This window comes from Lissotriton helveticus, chromosome 6 (genome assembly GCF_964261635.1).
Source record: "Lissotriton helveticus chromosome 6, aLisHel1.1, whole genome shotgun sequence".
In the NCBI taxonomy this organism is placed as follows: domain Eukaryota; kingdom Metazoa; phylum Chordata; class Amphibia; order Caudata; family Salamandridae; genus Lissotriton; species Lissotriton helveticus.
Genome location: NC_136067.1, coordinates 906,076,300 through 906,100,017, shown reverse-complemented (window position 1 = coordinate 906,100,017; position 23,718 = coordinate 906,076,300). Strand labels below are relative to the sequence as shown.

At 48.8% G+C, this 23,718-nt stretch overlaps 1 protein-coding gene across 4 annotated transcripts in view; it reads left to right on the top strand.

The window, feature by feature from the left end:
• The window catches only part of EIF2AK2 (eukaryotic translation initiation factor 2 alpha kinase 2), a 580,031-nt gene that overhangs the window by 483,154 nt on the left and 73,159 nt on the right, over positions 1-23,718 (top strand). The gene's annotated exons all lie outside the window — the stretch shown is intronic.

Sequence of the window (23,718 nt, the reverse complement as noted above, 5' to 3'; positions counted from 1 at the left end):
ACACATCTTTTCATCCCTTTTTAGGTCTCCGGCCTAGCGTCACACTGCGTAAGCAGTGTGGGCGGAGCCCGAGATTTAATGTTTTGCTACAGTGGGGCTTGAACCCGCCCCTCTTCTCCATTGGCTGGCCTCGTAAATGCTGGCCAGCCATTGGAGGAGAGGGGCGTCACTGAGTTCAGGCCATGTCTTTTTCGGATTCGGGGGCGTGTTTTTTGCAGTTTTTAACTCTGTGACGTCTTCCGTCACTCAACTGCTAAAACCACGCCCCCGAATCTGACAAAATACGATGCTTTCTCCGAGGCATTTCTGCCTCGCCTCAGAGAAAGATGGTGGTTCCCTGCTTGTGCGCGTATGTTCCTTAGCCCAGATGGTGGTTCCCTAACCCTTGTTTTGTTAGCCGTTTCCATGTTCCGTGAGACCACAGTGCATCCAAACTTCATAATTAGTAATCCGTGTATAGCCACTTTCGCGATGTGTCATTACCAGCTGACATATGGCATTCCCATCTACTGATTTTCGATTCTTCTTTACCCTGTGCATTTGGCCGCCCCCCCCCCCCCTACTATCCCTGATCAAGCCTTGCAGTTGAAGATCGAGTGCCATTAGACCTGTCTATTTTTGGGAGGCGCATGAGTGGCTGCGCTTTATGCAGACACGCCGATCTTAGGCATAGCCCTCGGTCACTTCTTTCCACATTAGACACGAGTAATTTTCAGCCATGCCCACAATTTGCAGAACAGGCTCAGTAACCTGGAGTGATTGCTTCCTCAGCAGCAGTGACTGGGTCACCGCTACCACGTGTAACGTCATCGCTACCACGTGTAACTATTCCAGTGTAAACATTTTCAGGTCTTTTAATGTATGTTTATAACTAATGCGCTCTATTACGTGAGTGTTTAAGGGTTGCATTATTCTTCGGGTGCAATGGGCGCCGCAACTTAACGCATTTCTTTTTTTGTTTGATCTTTATTCTTAAATTATAAACATAACCTCCAAGTTCTGAAGTGTTAGTTGGGCGTAGGTAGCTATTGGCTTCCAGTGCCAGGATTTGTATTGCACTGTAAAGTGTGACCGTCTCACTTTTCTAGAGGGAGTCCCATACTTTACTTACTTTGTTGTTCTGAAAGATTTGTCATTTTTATTTTCTGCACTCCTAACGTAAACCCTGCAATATCTACTTATCACATTATACAAAAGGGTCATGCATAGTGTAGAGAAGCGTGGATCTCTTTCCTTGAAATCCCCATTGCCCCATCATGTTCTTTTGCTGGAACGCCGGCTGTATCATTGCCCAGTAACTTTTAAAGAGGACCCAGTGCATTCGGTTTGTGGACCTATTAAAGACACTCCACGTAAAGGATTGAAACATTATTGTAATTATGTGTAATTGCTGCCTTTTATTTTCTTTGAACTTGTTCCTTTTGAATGTTAAGGTTTCAACGTATTACATTTTTTTTTTCTTGTCAAGGATTAGTCATTTTTAGGTCTCGCAGACCCAGTGTTGCAGCGCTTTCGTTGCTCACTCTCCTGTCTCCTTTTGCAGATTAGAGTGCAGAGTGCAGATTAGAGTGCAGATTGCAGAGTGCAGATTGCAGATTAGGGTGCAGATTGCAGATTAGAGTGCAGAGTGCAGAGAGCAGATTGCATATTAGAGTGCAGAGTGCAGAATACAGATTGCAGATTAGAGTGCAGATTAGAGTGCAGAGTAGAGTGCAGAGTAGAGTGCAGAGTGCAGATTAGAGTGCAGAGTGCAGATTGTAGAGTGCAGATTAGAGTGCATAGTGCAGATTAGAGTGCAGAGTGCAGATTAGAGTGCAGAGTGCAGATTAGAGTGCAGAGTGCAGATTGCAGATTGGAGTGCAGATTGCAGATTAGAGTGCAGATTGCAGATTAGAGTGCAGTTTGCAGATTAGAGTGCAGATTGCAGATTAGAGTGCATATTAGAGTGCAGATTGCATATTAGAGTGCAGATTGCAGATTAGAGTGCATATTAGAGTGCAGATTGCAGATTAGAGTGCATATTAGAGTGCAGATTGCAGATTAGAGTGCAGATTGCAGATTAGTTTGCAGATTCGAGTGCAGAGTGCAGATTAGAGTGCAGATTGCAAGAGTGCAGAGTGCAGATTAGAGTGCAGAGTGCAGATTAGAGTGCAGAGTGCAGATTAGATTGCAGATTGCAGATTAGATTGCAGATTAGAGTGCAGATTAGAGTGCAGATTAGAGTGCATAGTGCAGATTGCGGATTAGAGTGCAGAGTGCAGATTAGAGTGCAGAGTGCAGATTAGAGTGCAGATTGCAGATTAGAGTGCAGAGTGCAGATTGGAGTGCAGATTACAGATTGGAGTGCAGGTTGCAGATTAGAGTGCATATTGCAGATTAGAGTGCAGATTAGAGTGCAGATTGCAAGAGTGCAGATTAGAGTGCAGATTGCAAGAGTGCAGATTGCAGATTAGAGTGCAGACTGCAGATTGCAGATTAGATTGCAGATTAGAGGGCAGAGTGCAGATTGCAGAATAGAGTGCAGATTGTAGATTGCAGATTAGAGTGCAGATTGTAGATTACAGATTAGAGTGCAGATTGCAGATTGCAGAATAGAGTGCAGCGTGCAGATTGCATATTAGAGTGCAGATTGCATATTAGAGTGCAGATTGCAAGAGTGCAGATTAGAGCGCAGATTGCAAGAGTGGAGAGTGCAGATTAGAGTGCAGATTGCAGATTAGAGTGCAGCGTGCAGATTAGAGTGCAGCGTGCAGATTAGAGTGCAGATTGCAGATTAGAGTGCAGCGTGCAGAGTGCAGCGTGCAGAGTGCAGCGTGCAGATTGCAGAGTGCAGATTGCAGATTAGAGTGCAGATTGCAGATTAGAGTGCAGATTGCAGATTAGAGTGCAGCGTGCAGATTGAAGTGCAGATTGCAGATTAGAGTGCAGAGTGCAGATTGCAGATTAGAGTACAGAGTGCAGATTAGAGTGCAGATTGCAGATTAGAGTGCAGATTGTAGATTAGAGTGCAGCGTGCAGATTAGAGTGCAGATTAGAGTGCAGATTGCAGATTAGAGTGCAGATTAGAGTGCAGATAAGAGTGCAGATTGCAGAGTAGAGTGCAGATTAGAGTGCAAATTGCAGATTAGAGTGCAGATTAGAGTGCAGATGAGTGCAGATTGCAAGAGTGCAGAGTGCAGAGTGCAGATTGCAGATTAGAGTGCAGAGTGCAGATTGCAAATTAGAGTGCAGCCTGCAGATTGCAGATTAGAGTGCAGCGTGCAGATTAGAGTGCAGATTAGAGTGCAGATTGGAGTGCAGATTGCAGATTAGAGTGCAGCGTGCAGAGTGCAGCGTGCAGATTGCAGAGTGCAGATTGCAGATTAGAGTGCAGATTGCAGATTAGAGTGCAGATTAGAGTGCAGATTGCAGATTAGAGTGCAGAGTGCAGATTAGAGTGCAGAGTGCAGATTAGAGTGCAGATTGCAGATTAGAGTGCAGCGTGCAGATTGCCGATTAGAGTGCAGATTGCAGATTAGAGTGCAGATTGCAGATTAGAGTGCAGCGTGCAGATTGCCGATTAGAGTGCAGCGTGCAGATTAGAGTGCAGATTGCAGATTAGAGTGCAGATTGCAGATTAGAGTGCAGATTAGAGTGCAGATTGCAGATTAGAGTGCAGCGTGCAGATTGCAGATTAGAGTGCAGATTGCAGATTAGAGTGCAGATTAGAGTGCAGATTAGAGTGCAGATTGCAGATTAGAGTGCAAATTGCAGATTGGAGTGCAAATTAGAGTGCAGATTAGAGTGCAGATTAGAGTGCAGATTAGAGTGCAGATTGCAGAGTAGAGTGCAGATTAGAGTGCAGATTGCAGATTAGAGTGCAGATTAGAGTGCAGATTAGAGTGCAAATTAGAGTGCAGATTAGAGTGCAGATTAGAGTGCAGATTAGAGTGCAGATTAGAGTGCAGATTAGAGTGCAGATTGCAAGAGTGCAGATTGCAGATTGCAGATTAGAGTGCAGATTGCAGATTAGAGTGCAGATTGTAGATTAGAGTGCAGCGTGCAGATTGCAGATTAGAGTGCAGCGTGCAGATTAGAGTGCAGATTGCAGATTAGAGTGCAGATTAGAGTGCAGATTGCAGAGTAGAGTGCAGATTAGAGTGCAGATTGCAGATTAGAGTGCAGATTGCAGATTGGAGTGCAAATTAGAGTGCAGATTAGAGTGCAGATTGCAGAGTAGAGTGCAGATTAGAGAGATTGCAAGAGTGGAGAGTGCATATTAGAGTGCAGATTGCAGATTAGAGTGCAGATTGCAGCGTGCAGATTGCAGAGTGCAGATTAGAGTACAGAGTGCAGATTAGAGTGCAGAGTGCAGAGTGCAGATTGCAAGAGTGCAGAGTGCAGATTGCAGATTAGAGTGCAGAGTGCAGATTAGAGTGCAGAGTGCAGATTGGATTGCAGATTGGAGTGCAGATTGCAGATTAGAGTGGATTGCAGATTAGAGTGCAGATTGCAGATTAGAGTGCAGATTGCAGATTAGAGTGCAGATTGCAGATTAGAGTGCATATTAGAGTGCAGATTGCAGATTAGAGTGCAGATTGCAGATTAGACTGCATATTAGAGTGCAGATTGCAGATTAGAGATTAGATTGCAGATTAGAGTGCAGATTAGAGTGCAGATTGCAAGAGTGCAGATTGCAGAGTGTAGATTGCAGATTAGAGTGCAGATTGCAGATTAGAGTGCAGAGTGCAGATTAGAGTGCAGAGTGCAGATTAGATTGCAGATTGCAGATTAGATTGCAGATTGGAGTGCAGAGTGCAGATTAGAGTGCATAGTGCAGATTGCGGATTAGAGTGCAGATTAGAGTGCAGATTAGAGTGCAGAGTGCAGATTAGAGTGCAGATTGCAGATTAGAGTGCAGATTTGAGTGCAGATTGCAGATTGGAGTGCAGATTGCAGATTGGAGTGCAGATTGCAGATTAGAGTGCAGATTAGAGTGCAGAGTGCAGATTGCAAGAGTGCAGATTGCAAGAGTGCAGATTGCAAGAGTGCAGATTGCAGATTAGAGTGCAGACTGCAGATTGCAGATTAGAGTGCAGACTGCAGATTGCAGATTAGAGTGCAGATTGCAGATTAGAGGGCAGAGTGCAGATTGCAGAATAGAGTGCAGATTGTAGATTGCAGATTAGAGTGCAGATTGTAGATTACAGATTAGAGTGCAGATTGCAGATTGCAGAATAGAGTGCAGCGTGCAGATTGCATATTAGAGTGCAGATTGCAAGAGTGCAGATTGCAGATTAGAGTGCAGATTGCAGATTAGAGTGCAGATTGCAGATTAGAGTGCAGATTGCAGATTAGAGTGCAGCGTGCAGATTAGAGTGCAGCGTGCAGATTAGAGTGCAGAGTAGAGTGCAGATTGCAGATTAGAGTGCATATTAGAGTGCAGATTGCAAGAGTGCAGCGTGCAGATTGCAGAGTGCAGATTGCAGATTAGAGTGCAGATTGCAGATTAGAGTGCAGATTGCAGCGTGCAGATTGCAGATTAGAGTGCAGATTGCAGATTAGAGTGCAGATTGCATATTAGAGTGCAGATTGCAAGAGTGCAGAGTGCAGATTAGAGTGCAGATTGCAAGAGTGGAGAGTGCAGATTAGAGTGCAGATTAGAGTGCAGATTGCAGATTAGAGTGCAGCGTGCAGATTAGAGTGCAGATTGCAGATTAGAGTGCAGCGTGCAGAATGCAGAGTGCAGATTGCAGATTAGAGTGCAGCGTGCAGATTGCAGATTAGAGTGCAGAGTGCAGATTAGAGTACAGAGTGCAGATTAGAGTGCAGATTGCAGATGTTGGACAGGCCACATGAAGGGCTCGCTCCCTCCCCGCAGGACAGGGCCCGGGCCGCCGTCAGCACCATTGCCCGGCCCAGCCGCCATCTTGGACACGGCACCACGCGGCCGCGCGGCCTCAGCCCGACCCCAACCCTGGGCCTGGCCAGGCCCCGACAGCCCGGCACCACCCTCCACCCAGGAGGTGAACGGACCACTTGGCAGGTCAATGGGAGTAAGAAGTGTCGATGGCTCTCCCCCGCCAGGTGCCGAGCACCCCCAGCCTCCTCGGGCGCTGGCTCCACCCCCCTGCTGGGTGTCTGGACTCCCTCATCCCAGACCTCCCGACCTCCAAGAGCGAGGGTCCGGACATCAAAGGGCGCCAGACCTATAACTGAGGCCGCCCCAGGACAGGAAGGCAGTTGTATCCTGGAGTCGAGAGACACCGCGACAAACTCATCCTTGACGGACTGCTGGCGCTGCCACAGCCCTGCCTTGTGAACTATTGTCCTGCCTGCTGGCGCTGCCGCGGCCCTCTGCAACCTTCATCCTCGTGGGACCTGCTGGCGCTGCCGCGGCCCTCTGCAACCTTCATCCTCGTGGGACCTGCTGGCGCTGCCGCGGCCCTCTGCAACCTTCATCCTCGTGGGACCTGCTGGCGCTGCCGCGGCCCGTTGTAACCTTCATCCTCGTGGGACCTGCTGGCGCTGCCGCGGCCCGTTGCAACCTGCATTCTCGTGGGACCTGCTGGCGCTGCCGCGGCCCGTTGTAACCTTCATCCTCGTTGGGACCTGCTGGCGCTGCCGCGGCCCGTTGCCACCTACGACCTCTTCGGGACCTGCCGGCGCTGCCGCGGTCTGACCCATCCGAACACCGAGCTCGAGGATTGTGAGCTATCACCGTTACACCTCAGTACCCGTGGGTACCAAGACTGTCCCGCTACCCCCTTCCCTTACTAGAGACTAGAATTGAGAGGATCATCGTGTCCTGATCGCCTTGTATCGTACCACTCTACTACCAGAAGTGCCTATAAAAGGTGTTACCCTGATCTTTGTGTGGTGTCCATCTGTGGGGGGGAAGTTACCTGTCTGTGCGATCACTGTGCTCGGCCGACCCTCCAGGTCTCCGTCTAACATTGGTAGCTTGCGGCGCGATCCAAACCAACGCGTACCGTACAGACAGTAACTCACCCTACGACTAAAACCACAATGACGACCAAAGAGAGCGGATCGGCGGAGAAGTTCCAGATGGAAAAGCTGGAAGAATACAACCACCGAGAGCTCAAACAATTTTGCATGGACTTAGGCATTGCTACCACCGGGCTAAGCACAAAAGAAGACTTCAAAAACGCCCTAGAGGCCTGGACAGAGACAAATACCGCAACCCCCCGGGACCCCGCAGCCCCGGAAGTCAACACCACCCGGACGGAAGAACGGAGAACAGGCCCTTCCCGTGAAGAGATCCAAGAGCGGGAAAAAAATAGATTACATGAGTTAGACTTGGCACGACTCAGATTAGACGGAGAATTGAAACTGGCGGAACAAAAAATAAACTTAGAACACTTACGGCTCAGAGAAGAGCGAGAGGAAAAACAGAGACAGAGAGACCTCGAAGAAAAAAGACTGGCATACGAGCACGAGTGCAAACTAGCGGAGATAGAAATACGCAAACTGAACAAAAACCTAGGGGTGCCCGAGCAACCGCACTCCCCGGGTCCTACCGAGCAGAAGGTCCACATCCCCAAGGATGTGGTCCGAGAATATCACCGGAACGACGACATACAGCAGTGGTTCAAGGCCTATGAGATTGCCATGACCGCCCACCGGGTCGCTCGAAGTGACTGGGGAGCCGGTCTATGGGGGAGATTCGTCAACGAGGGTCGTGATGCCCTGCTGCAGCTTCCGGACCATCAAATGACGTCCTATGACCACATGAAGGCCGCCCTCCTCAGTCGATATGGGCTTACACCCGAAATGTATCGCCAGAGGTTCCGCAACTGCACCCGGATCCCAGGTACGACGTGGTTGGAATACGTGAACTATTTCAGCCGAGCCTTCGAGGGGTGGATCAAGGGTAACAACGTAACCACTTACGAACAACTCTTCAATCTCATTGTGTGGGAGCACCTCTCCAACAACTGCTTCGTCGAGCTCAGGCAGCACCTCCTCGACAGTAAATTGACTGAACCCCGGCAGCTCGCCACCGAGGCTGACCGGTGGGAGAGCACCCGAGTGGCCCGGAGTGGGCCGAATGAGCAGAACAGAACCAACCAAGGTCATCATCGTCCCCGAGGAGGAGGAGGAGGAGGAGGCCCGGGCCGGGGCCGAGACGCCGTCCCGGCCGCGCCCACTAACGCCACCCCGGCCCCAGCAGGCCGGGGAAACCCCCCGATGCGCCCGGGGTTCCGAGCTAACGTGACGTGTCATCGATGCCAGCGAGTCGGCCACTATGCCAGTGACCCGACCTGCCCGAAGAACCAGGTCCCCGGGCCCCGCCAGATGGCGGCCGCCGCCCTGGGAGAAGAACAAGTCTCCGAAGACACGGAGACCTATGAGTCGGAGCAGTTCGAGTGGGAACCCGCCGCCATGACCCTGGCATGCCTGGGAGGAAGAGACATGGTCCCGCGGACTCCCCTGCCCGCCAACACTCGGAAGTACAGCCAATGGGTGAGCATCAATGGGCGCAAGGCCGAGGCCCTGCGTGACACCGGGGCCAGTGTGACGGCCATCCGTTGTCACCTGGTGACCCCAGAACAAATCCTACCAAACGTACTTTGCCCCGTCCGATCGGCAGATAACTCGGAGAGCCTGTGTCGGATGGCCTGCGTCCCCTTCGAATAGGGAGGAGTGTCCGGCATGCTGAAAGTAACTGTCCGCGACGATGCCCCCGTGGACTGCCTCCTGGGGAACGATCTCGAGAGCTCCCCTTGGGCCGCTGTGGAGAGAAGAGAGCATCTGGGGATGTTGGGTCTCCCGGGCTGGGCGTGCGTAACCACCCGGTCCATGGCCACCCGCACCATCCCTAGACCAGAAGAACCAGAATGGGCAGCACCTCCGCCCTCGATCACTCCAGAAGAAGACTTCCTCCAGACCGACCACCCGGACCCCACCACAGAGGGGTCCACACAGCCCCCCGAGCTTCCCGACCTGGCTCAGTGGCGTCAAGAAGGGGGGCCCACCCAGGAACAATTCCGGCAGGAGCAAAAGACCTGCCCCTCCCTCGAGGGATTGCGACAGCAAGCGCTCGCCCAGAGCCAAGGAGACACCACCGGGGCCCACTGGGTTTATTGGGACAATGATCTCTTGTACAGCGAGCAGAAAATCGCAGAACTGGGGGCCGGACGAGTGCTGGTGGTGCCCCTCCACTTCAGAGACTTCCTGTTGAACCTAGCCCATGATGTCCCTCTGGCCGGGCACCTGGGCCAAGACAAGACCTACCACCACCTGGTGACTCACTTTTTTTGGCCCAAAATGAGAAATGACGTCTCCAACCATTGCCGGTCCTGCCCGACCTGCCAGGCCAGCGGGAAGAGCGGCCGCAAACTCAAGGCACCCCTACAACCATTCCCCGTGGTGACCACCCCGTTCGAAAAGGTGGGAATAGACATTGTGGGGCCCCTGGACCCCCGAACAGCACAGGGGCATCGCTTCATCCTGGTCCTGGTGGACCACGCCACCCGCTATCCTGAGGCGGTCCCCCTTCGTACTATAACAGCCCCAGTAGTGGGTCGAGCCTTGATGGGGATCTTCTCTCGAGTGGGCTTCCCCCGGGAAGTCGTCAGCGACAGGGGTACGAACTTTATTTCAAAGTATATGAAATCCCTCTGGCAGCAGTGCGGAGTCACTTACCGCTTCACCACCCCCTATCACCCCCAGGGGAACGGACTGGTCGAGCGGTTCAACCGCACCCTCAAGGGAATGATCATGGGGCTGGAAGAACCCCTACGCCGCCAGTGGGACGTGCTACTACCGTGCCTCCTCTTCGCCTACCGAGAAGTCCCCCAGAAGTCCCTCGGCTTCAGCCCCTTCGAACTCCTGTACGGACACCCCGTTCGCGGGCCTCTCAGCCTAGTGAAGGAGGAATGGGAAATGGCCCCCCTAAAGACCCCTCCGGACGTCTACAAATACCTCCTGACCCTCCGAAATCAGACCCGGAAATTCAGGGAGATCGCTAAAGCCAATCTGGAGGCCAGTCAAGAGGACATGAAGAAGTGGTACGACCAACATGCCTCCTCCATCGAGTTTGAACCGGGTCAGCAGGTATGGGTGATGTCCCCCATCGAACCGTGTGCCTTGCAAGACAAATGGACGGGGCCCTTCAAGGTGATCGAGCGCAGGAGTCCCGTCACCTATCTCATCGACCTGGAGTCCCCCCGGAACCCCCTCCGGGTCCTCCACGCCAACAGGCTCAAACCCCACTTCATGCGCTCAGAGCTCAGCCTGCTGATGGCGACCGACAGTGGCACAGAAGGAGACTCCGAGCCCCTCCCTGACCTACTGAGGACTCGGGAAAGAGATGGCTCGGTGGACGGGGTCCGACTCTCCGAGGCCCTGACCCCAGAGCAGCGTCAAGATTGCCGGGCCCTCCTGCTGCCGTTCGCAAACCTGTTCTCCCTCGCACCCGGAGTCACCTCCTGGTGCCTGCACGACGTGGACACGGGGGACAGTCCTCCTGTCCGACACCGGGCGTACCGAGTACCGGATCGGGTACGTACATGCATCCAAGAAGAAGTCTCCAAGATGCTCGCCCTCGGGGTCATCGAGCCTTCGGACAGTCCCTGGGCCAGCCCGGTCGTCCTGGTCCCCAAGGCCGCGGCACCGGGCACCACGCCGGAGCTCCGATTCTGCATCGACTATCGGGGGCTGAACGCGGTCACCCGAACCGACGCTCACCCTATCCCCCGAGCAGATGAACTAGTCGACCGCATGGGGGCAGCCCGCTACCTAAGCATCTTTGACCTGACAGCGGGCTACTGGCAGATCGGCCTCACCCCCAGGGCCCAAGAACGTTCCGCTTTCTCCACCCCGGATGGGCACTACCATTTCAGAGTGATGCCCTTCGGCATGAAGAACGCTCCAGCCACCTTTCAAAGACTGGTGAACCAGGTATTGGCGGGCCTCGAAGAATTCAGCGCCGCCTACCTGGACGACATCGCGGTATACAGCCGCCACTGGGCAGACCACCTCCACCACCTCAGAGCGGTCCTGCAGGCCCTCCAACAGGCCGGCCTCACCATAAAGGCCAGCAAGTGCCAAATCGGCCAGGGGTCCGTGACCTACCTCGGACACCAAGTGGGGAGCGGTCTGGTGGCCCCCCTCCAACTCAAGGTAGCTGCCATCCAGTCCTGGCAACCCCCCGAAACACAAACAGAGGTCCGAGCCTGCCTGGGGCTCACCGGATACTACCGGCGGTTTGTGAAGGACTATGGCAGCATTGTGGGGCCCCTCACGGAACTCACGTCTAAGAACAACCCAAAACGAGTCAACTGGACTCCCGACTGTCACGCGGCCTTCGAGACGCTGAAGGCCGCCATGTGCACCGCTCCGGTGCTCCAGGCCCCCGACTACAGCCGCGAGTTCATCGTGCAGACCGATGCCTCCGACCATGGTATTGGGGCCGTCCTCTCCCAACTGAACCCCGAAGGAGTGGACCAACCCGTGGCCTTCATCAGCAGACGCCTACTGCCCCGAGAACAGCGCTGGAGCACCATTGAGCGAGAGGCCTTCGCAGTGGTATGGGCCCTCAAGAAGCTCCGGCCGTACCTCTTCGGAACCCATTTCCGGGTACAGACAGATCATCGGCCCCTGCAATGGCTCATGCAGATGCGGGGGGAGAACCCCAAACTATTGCGATGGTCCATCTCCCTGCAGGGGATGGACTTCACTGTGGAGCATCGCCCTGGCCAAGACCACGCCAACGCGGATGGCCTGTCCCGCTTTTTCCGCCTCGACGAGGAAAGTCCCCAAGAAGATGGGTGACTCTCCCCGCCTTCAGCTGGGGGGGACGCATGTTGGACAGGCCACATGAAGGGCTCGCTCCCTCCCCGCAGGACAGGGCCCGGGCCGCCGTCAGCACCATTGCCCGGCCCAGCCGCCATCTTGGACACGGCACCACGCGGCCGCGCGGCCTCAGCCCGACCCCAACCCTGGGCCTGGCCAGGCCCCGACAGCCCGGCACCACCCTCCACCCAGGAGGTGAACGGACCACTTGGCAGGTCAATGGGAGTAAGAAGTGTCGATGGCTCTCCCCCGCCAGGTGCCGAGCACCCCCAGCCTCCTCGGGCGCTGGCTCCACCCCCCTGCTGGGTGTCTGGACTCCCTCATCCCAGACCTCCCGACCTCCAAGAGCGAGGGTCCGGACATCAAAGGGCGCCAGACCTATAACTGAGGCCGCCCCAGGACAGGAAGGCAGTTGTATCCTGGAGTCGAGAGACACCGCGACGAACTCATCCTTGACGGACTGCTGGCGCTGCCACAGCCCTGCCTTGTGAACTATTGTCCTGCCTGCTGGCGCTGCCGCGGCCCTCTGCAACCTTCATCCTCGTGGGACCTGCTGGCGCTGCCGCGGCCCTCTGCAACCTTCATCCTCGTGGGACCTGCTGGCGCTGCCGCGGCCCTCTGCAACCTTCATCCTCGTGGGACCTGCTGGCGCTGCCGCGGCCCGTTGTAACCTTCATCCTCGTGGGACCTGCTGGCGCTGCCGCGGCCCGTTGCAACCTGCATTCTCGTGGGACCTGCTGGCGCTGCCGCGGCCCGTTGTAACCTTCATCCTCGTTGGGACCTGCTGGCGCTGCCGCGGCCCGTTGCCACCTACGACCTCTTCGGGACCTGCCGGCGCTGCCGCGGTCTGACCCATCCGAACACCGAGCTCGAGGATTGTGATCTATCACCGTTACACCTCAGTACCCGTGGGTACCAAGACTCTCCCGCTACCCCCTTCCCTTACTAGAGACTAGAATTGAGAGGATCATCGTGTCCTGATCGCCTTGTATCGTACCACTCTACTACCAGAAGTGCCTATAAAAGGTGTTACCCTGATCTTTGTGTGGTGTCCATCTGTGGGGGGGAAGTTACCTGTCTGTGCGATCACTGTGCTCGGCCGACCCTCCAGGTCTCCGTCTAACAGCAGATTAGAGTGCAGATTAGAGTGCAGATTGCAGAGTAGAGTGCAGATTGCAGATTAGAGTGCAAATTGCAGATTAGAGTGCAGATTGCAAGAGTGCAGAGTGCAGATTAGAGTGCAGATTGCAGATTAGAGTGCAAATTGCAGATTAGAGTGCAGATTAGAGTGCAGATTGCAAGAGTGCAGAGTGCAGATTAGAGTGCAGATTGCAGATTAGAGTGCAGATTGCAGATTAGAGTGCAGATTGCAGCGTGCAGAGTGCAGAGTGCAGATTAGAGTGCAGCGTGCAGAGTGCCGATTAGAGTGCAGCGTGCAGAGTGCAGATTGCAGATTAGAGTGCAGATTGCAGATTAGAGTGCAGCGTGCAGATTGCAGATTAGAGTGCAGATTGCAGATTAGAGTGCAGATTAGAGTGCAGATTGCAGATTAGAGTGCAGATTAGAGTGCAGATTGCAAGAGTGCAGATTAGAGTGCAGATTGCAAGAGTGCAGAAGGCAGATTAGAGTGCAGATTGCAGAGTGCAGATTAGAGGGCAGAGTGCAGATTGCAGAATAGAGTGCAGATTGTAGATTGCAGATTAGAGGGCAGATTGTAGATTACAGATTAGAGTGCAGATTGCAGATTGCAGAATAGAGTGCAGCGTGCAGATTGCATATTAGAGTGCAGATTGCATATTAGAGTGCAGATTGCAAGAGTGCAGAGTGCAGATTAGAGTGCAGATTGCAAGAGTGGAGAGTGCAGATTAGAGTGCAGATTGCAGATTAGAGTGCAGATTGCAGCGTGCAGATTAGAGTACAGAGTGCAGATTAGAGTGCAGCGTGCAGAGTGCAGATTGCAAGATTGCAAGAGTGCAGAGTGCAGAGTGCAGATTAGAGTGCAGCCTGCAGATTGCAGATTAGAGTGCAGCGTGCAGAGTGCCGATTAGAGTGCAGCGTGCAGAGTGCCGATTAGAGTGCAGCGTGCAGAGTGCAGATTGCAGATTGGAGTGCAGATTGCAGATTAGAGTGGATTGCAGATTAGAGTGCAGATTGCAGATTAGAGTGCAGATTGCAGATTAGAGTGCAGATTGCAGATTAGAGTGCATATTAGAGTGCAGATTGCAGATTAGAGTGCAGATTGCAGATTAGACTGCATATTAGAGTGCAGATTGCAGATTAGAGTCCATATTAGAGTGCAGATTGCAGATTAGAGTCCATATTAGAGTGCAGATTGCAGATTAGAGTGCAGATTGCAGATTAGATTGCAGATTCGAGTGCAGAGTGCAGATTAGAGTGCAGATTGCAGAGTGTAGATTGCAGATTAGAGTGCAGATTGCATATTAGAGTGCAGCGTGCAGATTAGAGTGCAGAGTGCAGATTAGATTGCAGATTGGAGTGCAGAGTGCAGATTAGAGTGCAGATTAGAGTGCAGATTAGAGTGCATAGTGCAGATTGCGGATTAGAGTGCAGAGTGCAGATTGCGGATTAGAGTGCAGATTGCGGATTAGAGTGCAGAGTGCAGATTAGAGTGCAGAGTGCAGATTAGAGTGCAGATTGCAGATTAGAGTGCAGATTGGAGTGCAGATTGCAGATTGGAGTGCAGATTGCAGATTGGAGTGCAGATTGCAGATTAGAGTGCAGATTGCAGATTAGAGTGCAGAGTGCAGATTAGAGTGCAGAGTGCAGATTGCAAGAGTGCAGATTGCAAGAGTGCAGATTGCAGATTAGAGTGCAGATTGCAGAGTGCAGATTGCAGATTAGAGTGCAGACTGCAGATTGCAGATTAGAGTGCAGATTGCAGATTAGAGGGCAGAGTGCAGATTGCAGAATAGAGTGCAGATTGCAGATTGCAGATTAGAGTGCAGATTGCAGATTAGAGTGCAGATTGCATATTAGAGTGCAGATTGCAAGAGTGCAGAGTGCAGATTAGAGTGCAGATTGCTAGAGTGCAGATTGCAGATTGCAGATTAGAGTGCAGATTACAGATTAGAGTACAGAGTGCAGATTAGAGTGCAGATTGCAGATTAGAGTGCAGATTGTAGATTAGAGTGCAGCGTGCAGATTGCAGATTAGAGTGCAGATTGCAGATTAGAGTGCAGCGTGCAGAGTGCAGATTGCAAGAGTGCAGATTGCAGATTAGAGTGCAGATTGCAGATTAGAGTGCAGCCTGCAGATTGCAGATTAGAGTGCAGCGTGCAGAGTGCAGAGTGCAGATTGCAGATTAGAGTGCAGATTGCAGATTAGAGTGCAGATTGCAGATTAGAGTGCAGATTGCAGATTAGAGTGCAGATTGCAGATTAGAGTGCAGATTAGAGTGCAGATTGCAAGAGTGCAGATTGCAGAGTGCAGATTGCAGATTAGAGTGCAGATTGCAGATTAGAGTGCAGATTGCAGATTAGCGTGCAGCGTGCAGATTGCAGATTAGAGTGCAGATTAGAGTGCAGCGTGCAGATTAGAGTGCAGATTGCAGATTAGAGTGCAGATTGCAGATTAGAGTGCAGATTAGAGTGCAGATTGCAGATTAGAGTGCAGATTGCAGATTAGAGTGCAGATTGCAGATTAGAGTGCAGATTGTAGATTAGTGTGCAGATTGCAGATTAGAGTGCAGATTGCAGATTAGAGTGCAGATTAGAGTGCAGATTGCAGAGTAGAGTGCAGATTAGAGTGCAGATTGCAGATTAGAGTGCAAATTGCAGATTGGAGTGCAGATTGGAGTGCAGATTGGAGTGCAGATTAGAGTGCAGATTAGAGTGCAGATTAGAGTGCAGATTAGAGTGCAGATTAGAGTGCAGATTAGAGTGCAGATTAGAGTGCAGATTAGAGTGCAGATTGCAAGAGTGCAGATTGCAAGAGTGCAGATTGCAAGAGTGCAGATTAGAGTGCAGAGTGCAGATTAGAGTGCAGATTGCAGATTAGAGTGCAGATTGCAGATTAGAGTGCAGATTGCAGATTAGAGTGCAGATTTGAGTGCAGATTGCAATTACAGTGCAGCGAGCAGATTAGAGTGCAGATTGCAGATTAGAGTGCAGCGTGCAGATTGCATATTGCAGATTAGAGTGCAGATTGCAGATTAGATTGCAGATTAGAGTGCAGATTGCAGATTAGAGATGTAGAGGCGCAAGCAATCTATAAAGAAGCCTTATTGAAAGTAAAGTCCTCTATTTAAAAGGACAATTAGGAGTGCTTGATCACTGCAGCCTCTCTTAAACATTCTAGGGAATTATGGAGAGTGGCTAATGATTTTAAGACTCAGAAAATATCATCTTCCATAATGAGTAGGTATAGTGCAGGAGACCGAAGGGATGAGCATTTTAGTAATATTGCAATATTTCTGACTTCAGTGCTGTGAATTTATCCCATATAGTTTTATAGCTGTGGTAAACTTAATTAATTTTTGTGTAGATGAAGTGATCATTGCTCTCAATCAGAGTTCTTCCTCAAAAGTCCTTGGACCTGATGGTATGCCCATTGACATTTTTAAATGCAGGGTTGACTTCTGGGCTGTCCTCCTTACAAACATATTTATTAATCCGGATTTACATGACCATCCCTCGGCCTGATCAAGCTCAATTATTATCTTGTTTTTAAAAACAAAGGTAGTCTAACTGGCCTTAAATGATATAAGCCCATCTCTCTCATTGATTCCACCATCAAAATAATGGGTAGGATCATTTTAACGGATTAAGAGAGTGGTGTCCTATACATCACCGGGTCCATACCTGTTCAGAGAAGGTTTAGGTACGATGGAACAGTACATAAACCTCCACTTGTTAGTGGGTAATATACCATAGCTATAGGGAACTCACCTTACCTTGCTGTTATGGACCGGTCTTCTGTCTTTGACAAGGTCAGTCGGACCAAGTTATGGGCTGTTGTGCTGGAGCTGGGTCAGTTTTAGTTCTAATGGAGAGCTCTCTGAAACTTTCGGTTTATACCATGGTGTGAGGCAAAACTGTGTCTTAGCTCCATTTCTATGTATTATCTATGTTAACAAGCTTAGCGTTTTTAGAGTGCATAGTGCAGATTGCGGATTAGAGTGCAGAGTGCAGATTAGAGTGCAGAGTGCAGATTAGAGTGCAGATTGCAGATTAGAGTGCAGATTGCAGATTAGATTGCAGATTGCAGATTAGATTACAGATTAGATTGCAGATTAGAGTGCATATTGCAGATTAGAGTGCAGCGTGCAGATTAGAGTGCAGCGTGCAGATTAGAGTACAGCGTGCAGATTAGAGTACAGCGTGCAGATTGCAGATTAGAGTGCAGATTGCAGCGTGCAGATTGCAGAGTGCAGATTGCAGATTAGAGTGCAGATTGCAGATTAGAGTGCAGATTGCAGATTAGAGTGCAGATTGCAGATTTGAGTTCAGATTGCAGATTAGAGTGCAGATTGCAATTACAGTGCAGAGTGCAGATTAGAGTGCAGATTGCAGCGTGCAGATTGCAGACTGCAGATTGCAGATTAGAGTGCAGATTGCAGATTAGAGTGCAGATTGCAGATTAGAGTGCAGATTGCAGATTTGAGTGCAGATTGCAGATTAGAGTGCAGATTGCAGATTTGAGTGCAGATTGCAGATTAGAGTGCAGATTGCAATTACAGTGCAGCGAGCAGATTAGAGTGCAGATTGCAGATTAGAGTGCAGCGTGCAGATTGCATATTGCAGATTAGAGTGCAGATTGCAGATTAGAGTGCAGATTGCAGATTAGAGATGTAGAGGCCCAAGCAATCTATAAAGAAGCCTTATTGAAAGTAAAGTCCTCTATTTAAAAGGACAATTAGGAGTGCTTGATCACTGCAGCCTCTCAAACATTCTAGGGAATTATGGAGAGTGGCTAATGATTTTAAGACTAAGAAAATATCATCTTCCATAATGAGTAGGTATAGTGCAGGAGACCGAAGGGATGAGCATTTTAAAAATATTGCAATATTTCTGACTTCAGTGCTGTGAATTTATCCCATATAGTTTTATAGCTGTGGTAAACTTAATTAATTTTTGTGTAGATGAAGTGATCATTGCTCTCAATCAGAGTTCTTCCTCAAAAGTCCTTGGACCTGATGGTATGCCCATTGACATTTTTAAATGCAGGGTTGACTTCTGGGCTGTCCTCCTTACAAACATATTTATTAATCCGGATTTACATGACCATCCCTCGGCCTGATCAAGCTCAATTATTATCTTGTTTTTAAAAACAAAGGTAGTCTAACTGGCCTTAAATGTTATAAGCCCATCTCTCTCATTGATTCCACCATCAAAATAATGGGTAGGATCATTTTAACGGATTAAGAGAGTGGTGTCCTATACATCACCGGGTCCATACCTGTTCAGAGAAGGTTTAGGTACGATGGAACAGTACATAAACCTCCACTTGTTAGTGGGTAATATACCATAGCTATAGGGAACTCACCTTACCTTGCTGTTATGGACCGGTCTTCTGTCTTTGACAAGGTCAGTCGGACCAAGTTATGGGCTGTTGTGCTGGAGCTGGGTCAGTTTTAGTTCTAATGGAGAGCTCTCTGAAACTTTCGGTTTATACCATGGTGTGAGGCAAAACTGTGTCTTAGCTCCATTTCTATGTATTATCTATGTTAACAAGCTTAGCGTTTTTTTGTGTAGCGTAACCCAAGAAGTTCCCCATGCTTATTCTGTTCCCATACCTGAACCTTTATGTGCTGATGATGCTGTGCTTCTTGCCCATACTCCAAATGCTTTATGTTGCCTGGTTTGCGCTTATTTTCTGAATTTATGACAGATTTTGACATGCGATCCTAAACATTCCATGTTGCGAACCCTTTGTGTAAATGAAAATAGCTTAGAGAGTGTGCACAGAATTCCATACTTCGGCCTTGTTTTTAATTCTAAGGGATTCTGGGCAGAAAATGACAGGTATAGGAATGCAAAGTTCGAACAAGTTCTTGGCTCGCTCTTTAATGTGGCGGTCAAGCCGATTTCCTCTCTCTTCGAAATATACACTAAGCAATGTGTTCCTACTGCCTGTAATGGCAGTAGTGTTTGGGGCTTGGAGATTGTCATGCGTTACATGCAGAAGAGAACCGCTTTTGAAGATGTTTCCTCTCACTTCCCCAATCGTCCCCTCACTATTTCTGTCATGAGGAACTGGCCTTGCCCTATCTTTAAGATTCTATTATCATGTGACCTTTTCTTTTACGGCGTTCTGTGTGGAGCAATCCCAGGGTCTCTTTTAATCATAATATAATCAATGACGGTGTTTGTTGTGGTCGGATTAGAGTTTTCACTGGCTTTCATCTGTGAAGCAAAGCTTTATGGATTCAGGAAAATTTACCCTATTTGACAATTCTATGTTAATAAGTAAAAATCATAAACACTCTGTGAAGCGTTTATTCATGGACATAAGTTGCGTCGAAAGAGAAAATATGGAAATGAACAAGACATTGGTCCAAAACTATATTTAAGAATAAATCTAGGCCCTGAACCGTATCTGTTTTACATGCACAACAATTGGGTGAGAACTATATTGCTGAGATTTAGAGCTGGTACCATTTGCTAAATGCTGTTTCCTCAGGGAAAACTTGAAGGGACTAAATGCACCTGTGATAACAATTCATCTCAATCTTTACTGAACTTTACTCTATGTTGTAAGTTTTATAAATATTTTAGAATTTTTTATTTATTGCTTCTTTTTAGGGGTTGCAATTTTAAGCAATGCAGAGTTGCTCTTCACTTCTACAATTACTTCCTAGCACTGATGTATGTTTTAGATTGGGTCATTTTGTCAAATCAGCAGTATTTTGTTTATAATAGGGAGGCAAATTTTGAATTTGTATGTTATTTGTTGGACATGGCCCTTTCTGTGAGGTTATCCCTAAACCTTTTGACTTCCTCCGCCTATATTTCTGACGTTCTTTTTGCTGGTTTTAGAACTCTGGGCCCTTTATCACTGTTAATCAGTGCTAAAGTGCATGTGCTCCATCCTCTAAACAAGGTATGGTTTGTTAACACCTGTTTGTCCTATTTGATTTAATTGTAAAATGGTATCCCATATACCCAGGACATATAAATGAAATGCTACAAGTGGACTTGCAGCACTGCTTATGCTACCCACAGAAGTTGCCTCTCAAACCGGTCTCAGGCCTGCCACCAACAGGGCTGTGAGCGCAGTTTACTGCCACTTTGACTTGACATTTTAAACTACTTGCCAAACCTTAAACTCTCCTTTTTCTACACATAGGTCACGCCTTAGGTAGGCCATAAGTAGCACTATGGGCAGGGTGCTGAGTAAGTAAAAGGTAGGACATGTGCTTTTATGTGTGTCATCTCCTTCTAGTAACAAACAGCCTACTCCACTAATAGGCTAGCATTGGGAATACCTTTATATACTTTTAATTGGTAATTCCTGATCAGAAAGGAGTGGCCTTGTAATGTTTGGTGTATGTTTAGAATAGTGATGATAAATCCTACTCCCTGGGTTAGTTGGATTTTGCATTACTATTTTAGAAATGCCGCTTTTAGAAAGTGGGCATTTCACTGTGCTCATGACTTTGTACTTTACCGCCTGACTCAATACTCATCTGGATGGGTGACAGCTACTCTTGGTGCATACTTTCCAGACAGCCACAATACAGGAACGGCTGGGTGTGACAGGGGATACATCTGCATTCATCTACATACTGATAGTGTTCCTGTGTTGGGAGAGGTGGTTCACACTTACATTTAAATAGGTTGTGTCCTACACTCACACAAAGGGTTTTACCCCCTATTGATCGTCTTGGGGCAGGGCTGACTGAAAGTAATTGTTGCGCGCTTCTAATGGTTCCTATGAGGATATCCCTTGATCAAAGACATTTTATAGTATAAGTACAGGAGCTCTGACCACATGTTGTTAGACACTGAATGGACTTGTATCCAGACACTGCTGGCTCTACAAAATGCACATTGACAGAGGACTTCTGTGCTGCCAGGAGGAACCGCCATTGGTCTTTCTTGCCTTGTTGTGCTGTCCTACTGCCTGCTGGGCTGCTGGAGGGACTGCCACTCTGCAATTGGACATATGTGCTGGCATGCTGATTGCTGCTTCCTTATGCTTCCTTAAGTGTTGGCATGCTCCCAGTTTTGCAATCTCAGGGCCTTCAAAGATTACACTTACACACCGCTGCTGTGGGAATTTGTTGCCTGTGAGTCCAGCAGCAGTGTGTCCTAAACTGGAAGCCTGGTTGACTGCGCCTCGCAGTGCAACCAGTGTGTGGAGTAGTTCTCTTGCTTCAAAGATTTGCGTGGGCTGAGTGCTTTATACAATCCCCAGAGCAGGAGAGTCTCTCGCTCCACGAAGGCAGCGCTCCCCCTGAAGAGGTTGTACAACATAAGGACTGGGGTGGCGACATGCCCCTTCCTCCCTGTTGTAGGTGCGCTCGTGGAAGGCTTTCTCGGCGAGAGCAGTGCTTCATTCTTGAATAATAAATTGACTGTAACAAGCGCATCCCTCGAGCCGGTGCGCTAGCTACACCAGTGCCGCGGGAAGTACACCTTGCGAAGGAGCCTGGGGGCCTCTTGTGTTAGAGGTGCGCCCTGTTCAACCCACTCAGTGCAAGAAGGGAGATCAGGTACCTGTTGGTCATTCTCAGTCCAGGCCAGCTCTGACCGATATACACCACGTGCTGGGTGGTCGACTTGCCGAAGAGTGATGAGCCCCGCCTACTCCTCGGAGGGGAGGGGGAGGGGCTGACACAGCATCACCTGCTTCTTGACTTGGTGTCTTTTGAAATTAGGTACTGTACCTCAAGGGACCAAGCAAGGTTTCTCGCGTGCTCCTGAAGTTTAGCGCCACAGCACAAAGGAGCAATTAATTGTCCCTGACATGCGCTGGCACTGGTCCCAGTGTTTTTTAGGCTGATAATGTGGATATTTCATATAAGAGTGCCTGAAACCTTTCCATTTTGCTTATTTCACCCATGCTAACACTGCTAGTTCTAGGTACTGTTTGAATTGACAAAGTACTTCTGTGAGACTGCACAGAGATTACCATATAACGTTTACTAGGTGTGAAGATGCTCCCATGCCCTATGTTTTGTTTGTGAATGCAATCATTGCAATAGGACTCATAGGAAAATTACAGTATAAAGTGTACTAGGAGTGCAGGTGCTCCATGTTTTATGGATGCCGCAAATGTTCTACTTCACACTTGCATACCTTGAAAACTACTTGGGTGTTACTTGCTTTCAGAACTTTATCATGTACCTGGGAAAGTATTTAGGGGTTGCATACATGAAAAGTGATATTAGCGTCTTTCCAAAAGTATACCTATGTTCTTTGTCGTTTGCAACATAGAAGCCTTTCTTTTATTGAGCTACTCATGCGCTTTACAAGTATACACATTACATTACATTACATTTGTGTCGTTGTGGTCCTAATGTGGTTATATTACAGTAAGATATTTTTCATACCCCTGTGTGGAGTCGCTTTTGTGGTGTATTCATTGTGTTGCCGTTTACGTGTGTTGCACAAATGCTATACACTTTGCCGCTGATGATAAGCCTGGCTGCTCTGTGGCATGCTACCATAGGGTGAGCACAGGTTATCTTTGGTGTGTAACTGACTTATCCTTTACTAGAGTGGTGAGTTCTGCCTGGCTTAGGTGCATACCCTGGTCATCTAGAAACCCCATTTCTAAGATTATTGTATAGATTTTTATGTATTTTGTTTTGAATGCTTGTTGCCTGTTATCTTTGATTGTCCCTGACATTTGATTAAAGAAAGGAAATGATTAATCAAATGATAGTCCGAGGTGGGGCTGGAGAACATATACAAGTGTTTGGGTCACATTTTGGCTGTAGTAACGTGAAGTATTTGAATGTTTCTTCACTTCAGATTCTCAGCCTACTGTAACAGCTGGGCAATCTGAACAAATATAATGATATGAAATGAAAACATACTTTGACCCTTATTTGTGGGAGAGAGTGAGAGAAACATGGTGTTGTAGAGTCCTAGACAGGCTCAGGCTAGCTCCCTACAATATTGCATGGACATTAACTGAATAACAAGAGGATAGGCTCACAAGAATTGGCTCTAGTAGGTCAAGTAGTTGTAAGGGATGATGAAATCGCTGACGTGCTGCATATTAGGTAGTCGTACCATGTCACATCCTAAGCAGAAATGTGTTGACCTCCTCCTCCAAGGACACGTTGATCAGTTTACTAGGAATACTGATTAAAGGCGAAAAATACCTGATAGCCTTCAAAACGAAACTAATCACACCAGTATATTGGCATCATACAAGTGGTCACCTGCTAATGGAGCAAAATGTTATATATTGCAGTTCCAACATCATATGTGGGGCTTGTAGGTGGTGGATAAGGTGACATGCATTGAATGCTTATGAACATAAATTTACTAAACAGTGGTAACGACCAGTTTAATAGTTTCTCCATAGAGGATAGTTCTTACATGCTCTCAAAATTATGAGCATTACACAAATTACCTAATTGTGTGGGCCAACCATTTCTATCTCTGTAGCTGATATTTTGAAAGAAGTGGCAGGAAATAGGACGCCACATGCACGATTATGATGGGACAATTCAAAAGCATTTAGTTTTTATAAAATGCCACACAACTCTGGAGGGTGGAAGTGGTTAAGCCAAGGGAGGTGGAATGAGTTTCTAACATAACATAAGTTCGAATTGTGGATAATGTGCTGAAGACGTCTGTGTTGAAGGCACCTAAGAAATAAGATGTAATATGATAATATTTGAACACAAACCATAAAATAATTTGATTATAATTAACTAATCTGGTCAGGCTGTGTGGTCATTAAACTTTACCGGCCTTCTGTAAACACATTTGAACTCAA